Source organism: Mustela putorius, unplaced genomic scaffold, assembly GCF_011764305.1.
Source record: "Mustela putorius furo isolate JIRA1106 unplaced genomic scaffold, ASM1176430v1.1 tig00000419_pilon_pilon_pilon, whole genome shotgun sequence".
In the NCBI taxonomy this organism is placed as follows: Eukaryota; Metazoa; Chordata; class Mammalia; order Carnivora; family Mustelidae; genus Mustela; species Mustela putorius.
Genome location: NW_025421374.1, coordinates 61,700 through 68,838, shown reverse-complemented (window position 1 = coordinate 68,838; position 7,139 = coordinate 61,700). Strand labels below are relative to the sequence as shown.

Below are 7,139 nucleotides of genomic sequence, written 5' to 3'. Positions count from 1 at the left end.
AGTTCCAAATGGCACAGGGCGGCAGGCTGAGTCCTCTGGGATTGCCCAGGTGTCCCCAAATTGTAGGGCACCTACTGCAAGGCCTTTGGGGTCAGAATCCTGAGAACCAAACCAAAGGTTATGGTTAGGGCCCACCACATGGCAGGCCCGATCTGCCAGCACTCTGTCCATCTTTATGGGGGAGGGGGCAGTCGAGGGATTTGTTCAGGGTGAGTGTCAAGCTCCAGGTTTGCATCCAGGGGCCTGCTGAATATGGGGGTGTCCAGAGGTAGGAATGCAGATTTCAGTTCCTCTGAATCCTTTCTGGAGTTCCAAATGGCATGGTTCCTTTCAGGGTGGCAGGGTGAGTCCTATGCTGTTCCTCACTGTCCCCAATCTCTGAGGCTTTGGAGCCAGGCCGTCGGGGACAGACCTCTCAGGACAGAATCTAGGCTTAAGAGTTTGTGCCTATGGGCATGGCTGCACTGATCTGAAAGCACTGTGGCGAGGATCACAGGGGTCTGCGTTGAGAGCATGGTTCAGGATCAGTATCAAGGTCTGGGTTTGTGTCCAGGGGACCGCTGAATGTGGGGGTGGTCTCAGATGTCCAAGACGATTTCCCCTACTCTGAATCCTTTCCAGCATTCCAAATAGCCTGGTTTCCTTCTGGGTGGCAAGCTGAAAACTCTGGGATTTCTCAGGTCTTGCCCTTGCCCTTGCAAGGGCAAGATACTTTTTACAGTAAAAGAATTCACCAGATGAGCTGAACAGCAGAAAAGACACAGCTCAGGAGTAAATCAGTGAACAGGAATATCATGCCAAAAACTTCTTTGAGAACACACTACAGAGCAAGGGAAGATAGGAGAGAAAGCTGAGATATAAAGGACAAACCCTACAACTTTCCAACATCATTCCCTACTTGTTTATTTCCATTGCTGTCAGCTCCTTCCCAGTCAAAAATAAGTCACCTGAGCCAGCCGTTTTTCTTCCTGAGTTTGGGGCACTGCAAAGCCCACCAGAGGGGCCAAGGGCACCCCTGTACCTGCTGAGCTGAGCCCATTTGTACCCCAACAGTGAGAAGGTACCAGCCTGGCCCTCTGGTGCTCCATGGTCTGTGGCAGTCCTTCCTTCTGGACCCTGCTTTGCTGCTCTTCCTTCCCTAACCCTGGTCTCAAACTAGGGATTGCTCCTGGAGGAGGAACTCAGGGAGATGAGGCTCAGGAGGGCCTCCCTGCCTGGAATCTCCGTGTGAGGAGTGCACAGCCAACAGATTTTGCCCAGGGACTTGCAAAATGCAGAGAGGCAGATTTCTTTTCTCTCTTTCTCTCTCTCTCTAGCCTCATACCAACCAGGAGTTCTTAGAACTTTCTTCAGTGACTTCTAGGTGTAGCTTGGCCACTATTTCCACAGAAAGGCCACTTGAGCATGATCAAACACATGTATAAGCAATTACATTTAAAAAAAGAAAACAATAAGCCAATGCACACAGACCTTTGACAGCAGCACAGGACGCTCAAGGGACCAGAGTCCCTACCTTGGGCAATAGTGGTAGAGGCCGGGTTCTGCCACGCAGGTCCCTAGGCCTTTGGCAGTTTCCACGATTGCAAATCCAGACATGCAGAATCCTGAGGGACAACCTACTAACTGCAAAAGAGCAAAAATTCATCAGGATTCAGAGAGTGGAAATCCATTTGTACTGGAAAAGAAAGAAGTAGGCTTGCTGTGAATCCAGCAGGGAGGACAGGCATAGATAAAGGCTGGTGTATGGGTCACGGAAACTATTGTTTCTCAAGGGTCCTGCTGTCTCTGTAAAATGCTATGAGGACTGTCTCTTGGGGAACTCCTGCTTTCCTACCAGTGACGCCCCCAGATTCTGCTTTGCTAGTCCCATGGATTCCTGGGGATACCCAGTTGATAAGCTATGCTGTCCTCATGACAACACTTGCTAATGGACTGAATGTTTGCGTCTTGTCCCAATTCAGATGTTGAAGCCCTGACCCTCAAGGAGTGCCATCCGGAGGTATGGGCTTTGAGAGGCGATGAGGTCATGAGATTGGAACACTTGTGAATGAGATAAAAGCACTTCTGAGAAAAGACCTGAGAGATTGTTCTGCCAGCTGTCATCCATGCAAGGCTACAACAGAAATATGGGCATCTATAGATAATGAAGCAGTCTCTTGCTAGATATCAGATCTCCCAGGATCTTGCTTTTGGACTTCTCAGTCTCTAGAACTGCAAGGAATAGTACATGTTTTGCTGTTTCAGCCACCCAGTCTGTCATCATTTGTTGCAGCAACTTGAACTGAATAAGGCAGAGCCCAAGTCCTGGTTAATCCCTGCTTCTACTCATTTCCCCTCAGAAAGAGCTTCTCATCCAGAACTGACCTCTGCTTTCCATACACGTGCTTCAGACTACTTCTGTGAGAGCCCAGACTTTGTAAAAGACTCCTCCCTCATGGCAACCAGCATTCTGTGACTCCTGAGGAATGTCCTCCCTGACTGTATTGAGTCAATCAATCTGATTTTGATTCTGGAGTCCCAGGATCAAGGACTGCATCAGGCTCCCAGCTTCATGGGGAGTCTGCTTCTCCCTCTGACCTTCTACCCTCTCATTCTCTCTCTCTCACTCTCTCTCTCAAATAAATAAATAAAAATCTTTTAGAAATCTGATTTTAACAGACCATAAGCTTGTTCTTGCTGGTCTTTGGAAGATTAGGCATTAGCCCTTCGGAGAAAGTTCTGAATGGCTGCTTCATGAAGGGGTGAACTCTGTCCCCAAAGTCTCTTTTTGCTCCCTTCTAATCACAGATGCTGAGACAAATCCTCCCAGGTGCTGGTTTTTCAAAGCACTTAATGCTTTGGCTTTGAAGTTCCTCACTTGACAGTTCTGCTTTAATCAGATTGTGACAAAACAGCCAATTGGTGCTGGATGCAAAGTGCACTGATAAAGTTAATATCAGGGAACAATTTTTTGAGTGTCAAGCATGTGCATGTGTGTGCACACACATATCCATGTCCTAAGCATTATGGTAAATGTCTGACAAGAACTAAAACATCAAAAAGTCAGGATACCCCATTAGCTATTATTTTTATTATTCCTACATCCTAAACTATGAAAAACAGGGTCAGAGAATAAGAAGTGGCAAAAAGAATCAAGATTTGAGGCAGTTTGATTTCACAGCCAGCCTTGATCAATAGGCATGTACACCTGTGTCTAGTTTCAGCTCTGTGTAACCTTGCCATAACCTTGGATAAGCCATTCATCTCTCAAGTTCAGGTTCTTGGTCCAAAGAGGGAAGGGGCACAGGTTGAGTACCTCCAGTGGGACTTCCTGGCAGGCTTGTTCATCCAAGCATTCCTGTTTCAGTTTGAGTAATTGAATCCAGTCTTTGTTTTACCGAAGGCCAAGCGTGTCCAGTGTGTCCATGCCACCAGCCAACAGCATTTGTCCATGCCATGTAACAACTGAGCAACATTCATAGGAATGGGGGGAGGAAAAGATGTCCACAGGTGTTGACAGATGTTCTGCATGGAGGGACAGGAGCTGGGGCCATCACCTGCTGTTTCTAGTGGCCTTCTCTGTCGAGTTAAAATAAATGGCAATTATTTGCAACGACAGGGATGAAAGTAGAGGGTATTATGCCAAGCGAAATAAGTCAGTCAGAGAAAGACAATTATCAGATGATCTCACTCATATGTGGAGTTTAAGCAACAAAACAGAATCATAGGGGAGTAAAGGAAAAAAATAAAACAAGATGAAGTCAAAGAGGGAGACAAACCAGAAGAGACTTTAAAAAAAAGATTTTTATTTACTTATTTGACAAACAGAGATCACAGGTAGGCAGAGAGGCAGGAAGAGAGAGAGAGAGGAGGATGCAGACTCCCCAGGGAGCAGAGAGCCTGATGTGGGGCTCGATCCCAGGACCCTGAGATCATCACCTGAGTTGAAGGCAGAGGCTTTACCCCACTGAGCCAGCCAGGTACCCCTCAGAAGAGACTCTTAATCACAGTAAACAAACTGAGGGTTCTTGGAGGGGAGGGGGATGGGTGGATGGGGTAACTGGGTGATGGACATTAAGGAAGGCATGTGATACAGTGAGCACTGGGTGTTATAAAAGACTGATGAATCACCTGTATGTCTGAAACTAGTATTATATGTTAATTAATTGTATTTAGATTAAAATTTTCTTTAAAAATAATTTTAAAATAAAATAAGTAACAATCAAATAATGATCAGAGTTATCCAGCAGGGAGTATCAGATCTAGATGTCAGTTAAATTTAAGGGGCTTGCCGAAGTTTAGGAGAGTCAAGCTAGGTCATTTTCCTGTGTGGGGAAGTCTTCAGGGGCAATTCCAAAGACAAAGATTATTAATATTTCTCCTTCCTAGAGCCATTCCTCCTAGAGCCAAAGATGTTTCCTCCACTCACCCACTGGCCCTGTATGTAGGTGTTGCTTTCTCTCTGCCAATCAAAAAATCAGTGAGTGACTATAACTTCACCTTTTCCAATATCCCCCTACCCCCGACCCTTTGTCTTTAATGGCCATGGGCAACGGGACAAAGACATTTTTTAGAAACTTACAGAGATCTATTATGCTCCACTACCTTGGCCCGCGTGGGCCACTGCAAAGGGATTTTGTGAACCGTGTACTCAGATGAATGGTCATTATCTTCAAAAAGGCAGGGGCAGTGATAGACACAGGAACCAAAAAAGCAAGAGTTAATGGACCATCAGAATAATGGAGTACCAACACTTTTTTGTCCTTGGCTTGAATCCTCAAGGTCCAGTGTCTCAACAGAATTTTCATTTTGGTCTCATCTGACTCACTTGTCCACCCCTGGGCCACTTGGCAGTTATACTGAGAACTGGAGATTTTCCTTAGAAGAGAAAAAGAGTATTTGTCAGGTAAACCAAGGAAATGTCCATTATAGGAAGTTAGGCCTTTTGTCATGGTACTCCATTAGCACCCTCCTAACTGTTAAAGAAAAAAAAAATTTGTGACACCCATTAAAGACAGAAAGGATGATTTTATTCAAGGGATGCTACTACGATGGGATTTTATTTTATAGTATGGGAGAGAAATCTGGCTCAGCTCAGACAAATGGAGATTTACAGCTAAAGAGCATGGTGGGGGTCACTGAATGTAAAATTAAGATGGAACTTCAAGGGTAAGGATGAAGGGATTCTGGCTAAACCATCTGGACAGTAATATTGTTGAAGGAAGGCTAGGGTCATAAACTATTGAGATCAGGGGATAAGGAATTTTTTAAAAGACTTATTAATACATTTTAGAGAGAGGGAGCAGGGGTAGGGGTAGAGGGAGAGGGAAAGAGAATTTTAATCAGACTCTTCACTGAGCATAGAGCCTGAGGTGAGGCTTAATCTCAGGACTGTGAGATCATGACCAGAGCAGAAACCAAGAGTCAAACGTTCAACCAGCTGCACCAACCAGGTGCCCTGGGAATAAGGGATTTGATCAGATATTAAGCGTTATAGATACTGAAGCACCTGGGTGGCTTAGTTGGTTAAATCTCTGGCTTTGGCTAAGGTCATGATCTGATCCCAGGATCAAGCCTGGCATTGGGCTTGCTGCTCAGTGGGGAGTCTGGTTCTCTCTCTCCCTCTGCTATCCCCCCTGCTCAGGCTCTCTCTCTGTCAAAATAAATAAATCTTAAAAAAAAAAAGAGTGGTAAGATACCAGGGGTGAGAGATAAGGAATATGATCAGATATCAAGAGTAGGATAGGGGATTGCTGAAAAATTGACTAAGCAGATTTCTTGCTAAAACTGGGCTAAGCCTGAGGTCAAGGCTGGACAGAAAGAGGACTCAGAGGAACTTGACTCCAGTCTGGTCAAGGAGAAAATCTTCATCATCCATGACCATTGTATTTTCTGCAGTCACACATTTTACTAATTCTTTTATCAGACATTCAGTGAACGAGAAACATGAACACAGCAGCAATAATATAACAAATGTAAGCGCTCTAGCAGAGACAAAGGCAGTATAGGAATCCACCTCATCAGATTTAGAATATGCATGACTCCATGACTGAATTACTACCACTGCTTGACTGTTGAGATTAAGATGTAGTAGAGAGGATCAGAGGGAAGGGAGGGAAAACTGAATGGGAGTCATCAGAAAGGGAGACAAACCATGAGGCACCTTTAACTATAGGAAACAAACTGAGAGTTGCTGGGTGGGGGGATTGGGAGACATGGAGTAACTGGGTGATAGGCATTAAGGAGGACACGTGATGTGATGAGCACCAAGGGTTATCCACAATTGATGAGTTACTAAATTCTCTGAAACCAATGATATATCTAATGGCTAATTGAATTTAAATATCTAAAAAAGACACTTAAAAAAAAAGATGTAGCATAACTCACAATATCCTTTGACTGGAAGAATGTGCGGACTTTCCACACCTCTGCTGTCCAAGTCCCATGGCTAGTAGCCACATGTGGCTAATGACCACTTAAAAGATCGCCAGTTCAAATGGAGAAATGCTGTAAAAGCAGAATAAACACTGGCTCTCAAAGACATATTGTAACCAAAGGTCATAGAGTATAGCCACCCTTACATCACACACATCGCATGACTTCTACAGCTAATGAGAGTGGGACCCAAGATGGGAGAGGTCAACCTGAAAGTCCATGATGTCAGAAAGAACATGGGGAAGAAAGAGTCACAATCCTGGAGTGGATGGGCTGAGGACTGTCAGAATGCCTTTTATTTTTATTTATTTATTTATTTATTTATTTATTTTGGTGATTCTGTATACGGACAAGGAGAATTCACTGGAGATGACATCTGTATGCCTCACATTTTCAAGGGAAAATTATGAAAACGCATATAGACCCACAGCCATAGTTTAATTATGTTTGAAATGTATTCAGAACTACTCCAGTCAGTAAATTGCATATTTTCACATTTAGCTTCTCAATTTTCTCTTCACACCTCCCATTCTTGAAATCCCAACACAAATCCCATCTCTTGCCTAAGGACCATAAACTACCTCACTATCAAAGGCTACATTTCATTCATTCATTTGATTCATTCAAAGCAACCTAATCTTGAGCGATGTCTTAGGCGCTCTTCTAGGGACTGGTGACACGGTGAACAAAATAGGTAAAGATCTCACTTTCATGGAGCCTATCTG

General features: G+C 44.4%; 1 long non-coding RNA gene across 1 annotated transcript; it reads right to left on the bottom strand.

Moving 5' to 3' along the window:
- Positions 1-1,454: 1,454 nt before the first annotated feature.
- LOC123391981 lies at positions 1,455-4,819 on the bottom strand. Its single transcript, XR_006606654.1, has 3 exons — positions 4,732-4,819; positions 3,296-3,558; positions 1,455-1,623 (listed from the first exon to the last, which is right to left on the bottom strand). It is a non-coding gene; the product is annotated as an uncharacterized LOC123391981 (long non-coding RNA).
- Between the last annotated feature and the right edge of the window lie 2,320 nt (positions 4,820-7,139).